This window comes from Gossypium arboreum, chromosome 6 (genome assembly GCF_025698485.1).
Source record: "Gossypium arboreum isolate Shixiya-1 chromosome 6, ASM2569848v2, whole genome shotgun sequence".
NCBI classification, from domain to species: Eukaryota; Viridiplantae; Streptophyta; class Magnoliopsida; order Malvales; family Malvaceae; genus Gossypium; species Gossypium arboreum.
This window is the reverse complement of record NC_069075.1, coordinates 25,667,807-25,679,449: the sequence shown is the minus strand read 5'-3', so window position 1 is coordinate 25,679,449 and position 11,643 is coordinate 25,667,807. Positions and strand designations below refer to the sequence as shown.

At 37.5% G+C, this 11,643-nt stretch overlaps 1 non-coding gene across 1 annotated transcript; it reads right to left on the bottom strand.

Annotated features, from left to right (window-relative positions):
• Window positions 1-5,143: 5,143 nt before the first annotated feature.
• On the bottom strand, window positions 5,144-5,251 carry LOC128294835 (small nucleolar RNA R71). Its single transcript, XR_008285142.1, has one exon. It is a non-coding gene; the product is annotated as a small nucleolar RNA R71 (small nucleolar RNA).
• Between the last annotated feature and the right edge of the window lie 6,392 nt (window positions 5,252-11,643).

Below are 11,643 nucleotides of genomic sequence, written 5' to 3'. Positions count from 1 at the left end.
TGGACAGAGTTGGGTGAACGACGAGTGCTTGGACCGAATTGGTGGCGCATAATCGAAAGCAAGGTTGTCGATAAGGGTTTAAAAAGGAGGCGTCCGATAGATGTAAGTCGATGCGGATCTGAAGCGCAAAGAGATTGAGTTCGCTGTGGGGATATGGTTTTCTTGAAGGTTTCCCTTTGGAAGAAAATTTTGAGATTTGGTAAGAAGGGTAAGTTGAGCCCACGATTTATTGGGCCTTACCGAATTGTTAAGCGGGTTGGACCAAGGGCTTATCGCCTAGAGTTACCACCGTAATCGCATCGATCCACGACGCTTTTCATGTATCCATGCCGAGATGGCACCGATCCGACCCAACTCATATCATACCATTCTTGTCAAATCGAGGTACAATCGATTTAACTTTCAAGAGGAACTCGTGCAAATACTTGATCGTGACGCCAAGATGTTGAGAAGGAAATCGGCCCACTAGTAAAAGTACTTTGGAGAAACCATGGCAAGGAAGAAGCTACTTGGGAGACTGAGGAGGCTATGCGTCAACAGTACCCTCAACTGTTCTGATGTCGAAATTTCTTTAAGGAGGGTAGAGTTGTAACATCCTGATTTTCGGGTTTATTCACAATTTTCAATATTTTGTAAAGATTTTTAAAATTTTGTATTTGGATGTGGAATTAGTATTTTGAGTAGGTAAATGGGCTTATAGAAGGTCCATGAGTTGGCCAAAACCCAGTTGAATTTTTGGAATTTTAGACTTAGGAGTTAGGGGTTCTAGCTAAGTGGCCTTAAGTGGAGTGATGGGTAAATTGCATCACAAATGAGCCTTTGGTAAAGTGGCTAAGTGACGCCACTAGGGAGCTATAAAGGTGGCGTGTAAGTGCTGGGGGAGGACTTGGGATCGATTCCCTTTGTTGGCAAATAGATGCATTTATTTTTTTAAGTGCAGGAGGGGTAAGTGTTGGAGTTCAGGTGGATTCTGCTAGAGGAGAGTTGGATCAGTTTAAATGCTTGGATTAAGGAGTGATAAGGGGAGAGATTTAAGGATTGGGATGAGGCTAGGAGTTAGCCAATGGTGGGAATAGAAGAGGAAAATCGGCAGGGATTATGAGGTTAGTATTTCGCACTTAGGTATTGTTGGTGCCGCTTTCTTCGCTTACACCTTAGGATTGTTCTTTTCTCTTTTCCTCTCTAGCCAAACTACCACCTCCCTACTCTCCTTCTTCTATTTTTTCTTCTTCAAACTATTCATCATACCTACTATTCATCAACACTTTTGCCGAATCCATAAAAGCCGAAATCCTGTGATCACTGCTTGTGCCGATTTCTTCAAAGCCAGGTTCTCCTATATTCTTTTGCTTTTATTAATTTACAATCATCTTTTCTTAATCCTAGATTCCTGACCGCAATTCTACTTCAAGGTTGTAGCCCCACATTATCATCTTCTTTATCACGCGAAAGCCGAAGTTTAAAAAACCATAGATTTGGGGCTTATAGCCAAGCTACAAGACTTTGGGGAATCGAGTTCACCGTCGCTTGATAGATAAATCTACACTAGATTGCGTGGAAATCAAGTGGGAGTAACGGTAAGTACGTATCATCTCGATCCGTTTTATTTTGCAAAGTTAAGAAAGTCAAGTCCCTAAAATTAGGGAGGTCACGATTTGGGCATGTGGCTCTAAGGGTTTTTAACGGTTGTTTTTTCATTGGTTAGTGCCTTCTTAAGTGTGGGATTGAAAGCGTGAATCATCGGAGCAATCGGATTCGAGCTAGTCATGTCGATTTTGGCGATAAAGGTAAGGTACCCAAGGGCCATTGTGGATGGTGGCGAATGTGTAAGTGATGATAATAGGTAGTTTCGATTTGGTTTAATACAACATGGTCTAATCTATAAGTGGTTGATTATAGGGAAATCGATAGGAGATCTCGTCAAGGAATATCACAAATCGTGTGTACCGAACACCCTTCTTTAGTTCAATTCAAAAAAGTCGAAATGCCAAATTTCGGCATTTCATGGTCATGTGGGTATGCGAATGCTCTCAAGTCATAGAATAATGGTTAGATCCGCACCGCAAGGTGGTAAGCACGCTCGTGTGACGCTTTAGCGTATTTCGTAAAAAGGGCTCGATGGGCCAAAATCGGGCCCAATGGGCTTACTGGACCAATATGGGTAAGAGATGGGCAAATTAGCTCGTTAGGTAGATGGTGGAATCAAATTGCATAAAACTGATAAAATTACTGAATTAGCTTGTGCAAGAGCGTAGATCACGAAATTACCCCTAAAGAGCAAAATTACCAAATTACCCTAAAGAGAAAAATTACCGATATACCCCTAGGGTTTTAAATTGGTCGAATCGCTTGATTGATTACTACCGTATTTTGCATGATATGCATTTATTAATATCTCTTGCATGGGATTGGGGTATTAATGGAGGAAGTATCAAAGTGGTTCATCCACGATCGGAGGCTTTGCCTCAATCGACTGAATTTGAGTGCCGCTGTCGCAACTGTGGTGTGTAGGGTGGGTGGGTTGAGATATTCCCACATGGTGTGTAGGGTTGGTACGGGCAAGGTAGCGGTTGGTGGGTTGAGTAGTCTCCCGGATGGGCTTGCATTCATTATTACCGATGTTACTCATGTTATCGAACCGGGCCTATGGGCCACATGTTATGTAAAAGGGCTAAGGCCTTGCTCATCAGATTCAAAAGGGCTTGACCATCTGTATCAAGATCTGAATAGGCTCAGCCCAATGGGCTCGAGCTGAATTGGGCTTTGATGGGTTTCAGATACACCGAAGTTTTCCCAAACTCACCCCCTTCCTCTTCCATCCTTACAGTGAGCCCTAGAATTGGTGGACTTGGAGTCAAGGGATTCAGAGTGGCCATGAAGATTGATTGTCGATTTTAAATAAGTTTAGCATTTATTTTGGATTATTTTATTATGCTTAAAGTTGTAATAAGGCCGCTTTTTTTAATTGATTTTATTTTGGGGATTATTAAACCGGTTAGCACTAGGTTCGCTTTTATAAAATCTACTTGTTTTTAAAAAGGATCACGATGACGCCGCAAACTTTCCATAAAGTAAATGTTTTCCCAAGAAAAATAAATATTTTTAAGCAAACGCTTTGCAACCTTAATCATTTTCTTAAGATGGTCATAATCACACGGTTTTCTCAAAATTATACGAGATGTTAGAGTGTGGCAATGGCGGTGTGCATGTTCAGGATTGGATCCGAAGGAGCTTGGTACTTAAGCAATCCGACGGACTCACCTCCTCTTCTTCCTGGTTTCCTACCTGGTGCACAGCTTCCGTTCACTTTGACCTACTTTTAAAAGTGTCTTTTACAACACCAAACTAAATTTTCCAAACTAAGTGTTTTGAACGCATCAATATGGTGCATCAGATCCGGTCATAACATCCAAGTCGGGTTTGGGGCGTTACACTATCAATTTCACACATTTCATATTTAAATGGACTCAATTTACGTCATAGGAAAAATTACCATTTTGCCTCTAACTTTTCCATAAATTCTAATTTTGTCCCTAGACCCTTAAAATGAAACTTGTGCAAATTACTCCCTATTCCAAGCCAAACCAAAGCCCCATTAAAAATTTTCCAGCAGATTTATTCATAAAATTTTAGAATTTTTCATCAAACTTTACAACTTTTCATTTTAGTCCCTGAATCATGTTTTCATCAAAAATCACTTTGTAAAAGTTGTTTATCTATCAATAATCTTTCATTTTCTACCATAATTTCTAATTTCCAGCATATACATCCATGACTCATTTCCATACCGTGATAACTTTTCAAATTAATCTTTCAAATAGAGAGATTAAGCTATTCTGGTTTCAAAAATACCAAAATTACTAAAAACGGGACAAGAAAACTTACTCAATTAGGCCTTGAAATTTTCTTTTCTCTCTCCTAGGGTTTCCATGTGTTTTAGGTTGAAGATGACATAAAAATAGATGATTTCTTTTATCATCTTTTTTAATTAATTAAGTATTTTACTATTTCCAATTTAGTCATTGCCCTTTTTCTATATTTCCATGGATGAGTCATCAAGAAAAGTCTACATACTTTTCTTAATGGTCTAATTACCAGATAAGGAGCTCTAGTTTTGAATTCCATAGCTATTTGATCCTTATAGCTACTAGAATTCAACTTTTGCATTTTACGCGATTTAGTCATTCTCGTAATTAAACGCCTAATCGATAAAATTCTCATATCAACATTTTTACACGACAAGCCTATTATAATACCTACCATATAATGAAATAAAAATAAATCATATTTTCGGATCGAATTTGTGGTCTCGAAACCACTATTCTGATTTCATTGAAAAATGGGCTGTTACATTCGCTCATCGTAGCTATACTTTTAATTTATAGGTGCACTTGCCTTAGTCATATTTTTTAGTTGATTTCATGGACATCAAATTTTTTGCGCCATTTTTGGGGACTAAAATATTAGCAAAACTTTATTTCTATTAATTTAGCCATTTTTTTGTTTTCAATAATTTTTTTTACTTGAATTTTTACATTCTATTTTTTTTGTTTGTTTGATTCTGATTGGTTTTTTTGGTTTATGACTAGAGGAAACGCATTGGAACTGTTAGTTTATCATTGTGAGATTGAGAAAACGCCCTAGAAAAAATCGGGAAGAAGTTAAAGAAGCAATGCAAAGTCAATAGATTTTAATAGAAGATCAAGAGGAAAAGGATACTACTGTGGAGATGGAAAATAATCAAAATAATTAGCAACTTCCTACGACTCCTACTCCTCGTACTATGTTTGACTATGCTAAGCCCACTCTGATTGGGGCTGAATCAAGTATCGTCAAATCGACTATTGCTACAAACAATATTGAGCTGAAGCTGAGCACAGTTTAGATGGTATAACCATATGTTCAATTTGATGGGTTGTAAGATGAAGATTTGAATGCTCATTTGGCTAACTTTTTAGAGATTTGTGACACTTTCAAGATCAATGGTTTTACTGATGATGCCATACACTTACAGTTGTTCCCATTTTCTTTAAGGAGCAAGGTAAAATAGTGGTTGAATTCACTTCCACAGGGTTTTATCATGACTTGGGATCAGATGACTGAAAAATTCTTGTTGAAATATTTTCTACCGCCCAAAATAACTAAGCTGAGGAACAGCATCTCTTCATTTGCACAAATTGAATTGGAGACATTATATGATGCATGGGGAGAGATTTAAGGATCTTTTAAGAATGTGTCCTCATCATGGGTTATCTTTGTGGTTACAAGTTCAAACCTTGACTAGGCAACTAATTGATGCAGCAGCTGGTGCAACATTGACCAATAATACACTTAATGAAACTCAAGAGTTTATTGAGGAGATACCATTGAATAACTATTAGTGGCAAGTCATGAGAACAAAGCTGATTAAAGCAACCGGTGTTTTTAATATAGATGCAATTGCTGTGTTGGCAGATTAAGTGGAAGCATTGAGTAAAAATATTGATCATTTGAGTTGAAATAATACGATGAATTCAGTAATGCAATGTGATGCAACTGGAGTGAGGATAATCAATTTGGAATATTTACCTTTTGGTTCTAACATAGAGCATAAGCAAGTCAACTTTATGGGAAACAATTGTAGACCTCAAAATAACCACCTCTGAGTTTTCAGCAACCTTATCAGTAAGAAAAGAAACTGAATCTTGAAGAGATGTTAGCTAAATTTATTTCAGTGTCTGAAACTCAATTTCAAAACATTAAGACAGCTCTGAAAAATCAATAAGCATCAATTCAAGGGCTTGAAAATTAGATTGGATAGCTTGTTAAATTGGTTTTGAAGTGACAGTAAGGTAGCTTACCTAATAACACTGAAATGAACCTAAAGGAGCAAGTCTGCACAATCACTGTTCGAAGTATGGAAGGGTTAGTCAAGCCAAAAAAGAAGCTAAATCTAAAAGTTGTTGAGAAAAATGATGGGTTTGAGGAAAGCAAGAAAGAGCATAAGCCAGTGGTTAAAGAATATAAACTACGAATTCCATATCCGGCAGTAGTGAAGAAAGATCGCATAAATGAACAATATGGTAAATTTCTTGAACTTTTGAAAAAAGTGCATATTAACTTAGCTTCTGTAGAAGCCCTTTCGTAGATGCCAAAGTATGCCAAAGTATGCCAAATTTTTAAAGGAGTTGTTAATAAATGAAAGGAAGTCAGACAACTTTTCAACTGTGGAGCTCAATAAGGATTGCTTGGCCATTCTCCAAAACAAACTACTCACCAAGCTTAATGATCTAGGGGGTTTTATTATTCCTTATTTTATGGGTAGCTTAAATGTTGAAAAGATCTAGTAGATTTGGGGGCTAGTATAAATGTTATGCCATATAAAATGTTCAAACAATTTAGTTTTAGGGAACTAAAACCCACTAGGATGAGTATTCAATTAACTGACAGATCAATTAGGTACCCTAGGGTCATTTTTTAGGATGTATTTGTGAAAGTAGATAAATTTATATTCCCTATTGATTTTGTTATGTTGGACATGGATGAGGCTATTGAAGTCCCAATTATCTTAGGTTGACCTTTTTTAGCCACTGCTAGAACTGTTATTGATGTGGGTAATGGTGAACTTGTGCTAAGTGCAGGTAATGAAAAGGTTATTCTTCAAGCACTTGATTTTTTTAGAGCTCCTAGTGAGCATGATGATACTCGTTATTCTATCAATGTTAGTAATCATACGGCTCGACATTCATTGCAAGAATTCACTAATGAATACGTGTTCGAGTAGCATCTATCTCAGGTTGATAAAAATCAAGGGATGAGTGGAAAGCGAATGGTGAAACTCGATGAATTAGATAAATTGTGAACAAAGGCTGATGAAATCCCAAGAACTGTCAAATAAATAACTAAGCAACGCCATAGTGTGCATGTAAAGAGAACAAATTAATTCAAAGTTGGGGATGAAGTGTTTCTAGACAAATTAGATCCACGAATGTTCCCTTTAAAGCTTAAGTCAAGAAGGTCGAACCCATTTGTGGCACAAAACGTATTTCAATATGAAACCATTGAGGTAACACACTTTGATTAATGCACATGCAAGCTTAGACTCTAAACAAGCACTTCTCCGGAGGCAACTCAAGTGTTTTTTTTTTATTTCTTTTACTTTTATGTTATTTAAAAAAATAAAAAATAATATAGTAATTTTTTTTATTATTTTAAAAAGAATTGAAAAAAAGATAATACTAAAATAAAGGAACAACACAGTCTGGGGTGATCCATATGGCCTAAAGACACGAGCATGTGGGATGCACAACCTCGACAAATGGGCGTATCCTAGGATATATGCATACTAGAGCTAATTTTTTGAATTTTCTTTCGACACACATGGCATTTAATGAGTTACACAACCTGGAGACCCAATCATGTGACCCACATGGCCTTGTAAACAGGAGTGGGAGAAGTAACTGAGCATTTTACATGGCCTGGCACACGATCGTGTGGGATACACAAACTTGTCCTAGGCCATGTGGATACTGCAACTTATTATTTTTAATATTTCAAATTACACAAGCACTAAGGGTCTATACAAGGTTGAGAAGCACAACCGTGTGGCCTTATACGACCTATTTACACGCTTTTGTCATCCTTTTTAACCTAAACCTTTTTTCTTCTTTTCACCTTTGGTTTCTCATATTTTTCACCCATCACCGAAACCCTAGTCACTGCTTTACCTTCTAGCCACCACACTCGTCATCGATCTTCCCCCACACTTGCTCTTTCGTTTCGTGGACCGTACCAATGGCGATCGATCATTTATCTCGTCTCTCCATCCTTGTTGCACGCATTGTTCTTGCACCTTTCTCATTTACCGCTATTCGGCTACCATTACTTTCCACCATTGAAATTTCGTTACACAACCCAGAAACCACCATTTCTGGCCTCTTCCCCTCCCCAAGCCATTGTCCCTCATAGCCGTTTTCTTCCTCAATCCTCCTAATCAACAACTATTCCCAACCCATCACACATATACACTACCGGTCAAACTACCCACTTCACATCGTTGATTGTCCTTCCCACCACCATTCCTCCATCTACCGCTGCCACCGTCTGCCTCTCCTTAGCAATGTTTGGCACTACCCCTCATTTTTATTATTTTTATATATTTCATTATTATTTTAATTATTATATTAGCAGATATTATTATTCCTATTATTATTATTATTACTACTACTCTGTTTAGTATGTTGTTTATTATTAATATTAGCATTATTATTCTATTCATTATCATTATTATTTATTAGTTGGTTAGCTAAATTAATTTATTTTTGCCTAAATAATATTAGTATTAAATCTAATTTAGTATTAGGAGTAGTTTTAGTACTACTAGTTGTGATCGAACTTTCACCGTGAGATGGTTCGCTTGTCGATGTGGTTCAATTCGTATGCTGATTTGTTTATTTTCTAGAGTAATTATTTTTTAATGATTTTTTTGGGTCTTTGATGATTTGGTTGTCATTTTTTTCAAGTACATGATGCTGAACACATGAGGAAAGAGTAAGGTCCCTGCTTATTCCAAGAAAAGAAAGGCTATTGGGACTTCATTTTCCTCCTCTCCGATCGCTAACTCTGGCCATCGATACCTCACCTTTGACCATCCACCACATGAGGAGAGGCATCAGCATCTGAAGAACAGAGCATTGGGTTTGGGATGGTGTATTGATTGGGCAACCCCTCAGATTATGGGTTTATTTGCATTGGTTCATTCTTTACTAGACACTACCCCATGGAGCGATTCTTCACAATCGTGGAGCCAATACATGCGGAGCTTACTTTAGAGTTCTGCTCAAGTTTTTCCCTACATACAATACTATCGTTGAAGGATGAACCGCGAATGATCTCATTCCATCTTAGGGTCTCACTCGGTGTTTTAGTATTGCGGGATTTGGAGTCGCTCTTGGCTTATATTTTGATGACTTCCTGGCCACACTCGAGTTTTCCACCCTCACATAGCATATCCATCGGTCAGCCTCTCTCAACTGCTTTGACATCTCTAAGGTTGCCACTCTATACAACCCAAACTAGTCCAAGGCTCGGTTCCTACCATCGGCCCTACACTACATTCATGCCATTTTAGCTCACATGTTGACCAATCGGAAGGAGAATAAGAGTGTTGTAGGAACTTCTTATACATACTTGTTATTAAGTATGCACGTGCGATATCTGGTTGATCTAGACCATTTCGTGGCATAGTGTTGTCGTCATTAGACTGACTGATCATAGAAAGGACCTATCTATATATTTCCATATGTGACAGACCTGACTGATCATTTCGGCCTCCTCGAGACCCCTGAGCAGATTGGTACTTGCTATCTCGGCACAACAGAAACCAAGGTGTTTTGTAACATCCCTTACCTGTATTCGATGCCGAAATAGGGTATGAGGCATTACTGGACTTACATAACGAGCCATTGTACAATTCCAAAACATAAATTTGTGTCCAAATTAAAACCATTTGTATTTAATCATAAAGTCCCTAATACGAGCCTACGAGGCCCAAAACATGCTTTGGGAGTGGTTCGGGACTAAACCGAGAACTTTAGAAATTTTTACAAAACTCCAAGTTACAGGGCCCACTAGCCTATGGAATCTAAGGGATACACCCTTGTTAGTGGTCTTGTTCGACCTTGTGTAACTCTCTCACTTGCACACACGGCCATGCCACACGCCCGTGTGCTAGGTCGCGTGGTTAATTAATTCAATTCAAATTAGGTGCAGGTTTCACAAGGCCAAGACACACACCCATGCTTTAGGCCCTATGGCATACATGGCTGAGACACACGCCCGTGTCTCTTCCCATGGTCCAATTCAGAGCATTTTGTTTTTCAAAATTTAGGTACAGGGGACACACGGCCTAACCACATGTCCGTGTTACCAGGCCGTGTGTCATACACGGTCTAGACACATGCCCTTGTCTCTACCTATGTGGAAAAAATAAAGGCATTTCCTAGCTTCATTTCTCACTCAAAATCACCCAAAAGCCTGTACATAAAACACTAAACCAATTCCAACCATTTCGAGCATTCAATTTTGCAATTTCATCATTCATCAAGGCATACCATTTCATGCATGCATAGTTACAAACTCACCTTAGCTTAACTTAGACATTAACAACATTTGATCACATGAACGTAGCATAACACTTGTGTGTATATATATCACAATAGCTTACTAAATCATACCCAAAATGAACTATCACTAGCCATTCCAATGGCTAGGTTACACAATAACATTTCAAGCCACCATTGGCCAAGTTGTCCTATACATGCCATTATACCAATATGATTTTACTAAGTATACCCGAAATGCTAGTTGATAGTGTGACGGTGCTCCAACGATCTTCCAACCTTCACTGGTTTCCAAGCACTATAAGACAGAGTAAGCATTACATGCTTAGTAAGTTCATATAACAGAAATTAAACTTACCAATCTTGATTATTAAATCTAAACATACAATATCGTGTTTCCATCCATTTGGCTAAATTTGCCTAAGCACATACATTCAATCATACATGTTAGTCACCAAAATCTTCATATAAACCAAGTAACATAGATGAGCTCATCAAGAAATATTATATCTAGTCGTTACTATTTCATCTCAAGGTTTTCATGCCAAGTCAAGAGTTATCTATCCTTTGAATCATTGAATTCCAATGAATGGTCAAGTACTAAACTCGAAGTGTACAATTCAACAATTCGTCAATTTCTTATTCAAGGTTACCCATTAGGGCACTTAACCAAGAAACACTCTCTCGAGCCACATATCGTTTAATAGGATTACTGTCCAGGCTAAATCTTTTATATAGCGTAAACTCAGTGGAGCTCAATTAGGATTACCAGTCCGGGCTAAACCCTAATCATAACGTATGCTTGAGAGATATTATATCAAAATTACCCATCTGGGCTAAATCCTTTCTATAACAAGGTCAATGGGATTACTCGTCTGAGCTAAATCCTATCTGCAACAAATGTAGGACCCTACTTGTTTCGGGAAAGCGCACACATTCATTAGAATTCAATATCCAATCGGGACTAACCCTTTGTCACGATAGCATACAAGTGAAGCATATCAACATAAATCACATTACATACAAAACAACAATTAATTAACATAATTACATGTTCGATTAAGTTACAAGAACTTACCTCGACACTTGTTCGCGTAAAAGTCTACTAATCTCAAATATTTTCTTTTCCTCAATCTAACCTCGAACTAGTGTTGTCCGGATCTATATCAATGAATTTAACATCAATTTCACACATTTCATGTCTAAATGGACTCAAGTTACGTTCTAGGCAAAATTACCATTTTTCCCCTAACTTTTCCATAAATTATGATTTTGTACCTAGGCCCGGAAAATTAAACTTGTACAAATTACTCCCTATTCCAAACCTAACCAAAGCCCCATTACAAATTTTACAGCACATGTTTACATAAAATTTTAGAATTTTTCCTTCAATTTCACAAGTTTACATTTTAGTCCTTAAATCAAGTTTTCATCAAAAATCACTTCGCAAAAGTTGTTTATCTATCATTAATCTTTCATTTTCTACCATAAATTTCTAATTTCCATCATAATACATCCATGACCCATTTTCATACCTTGATAA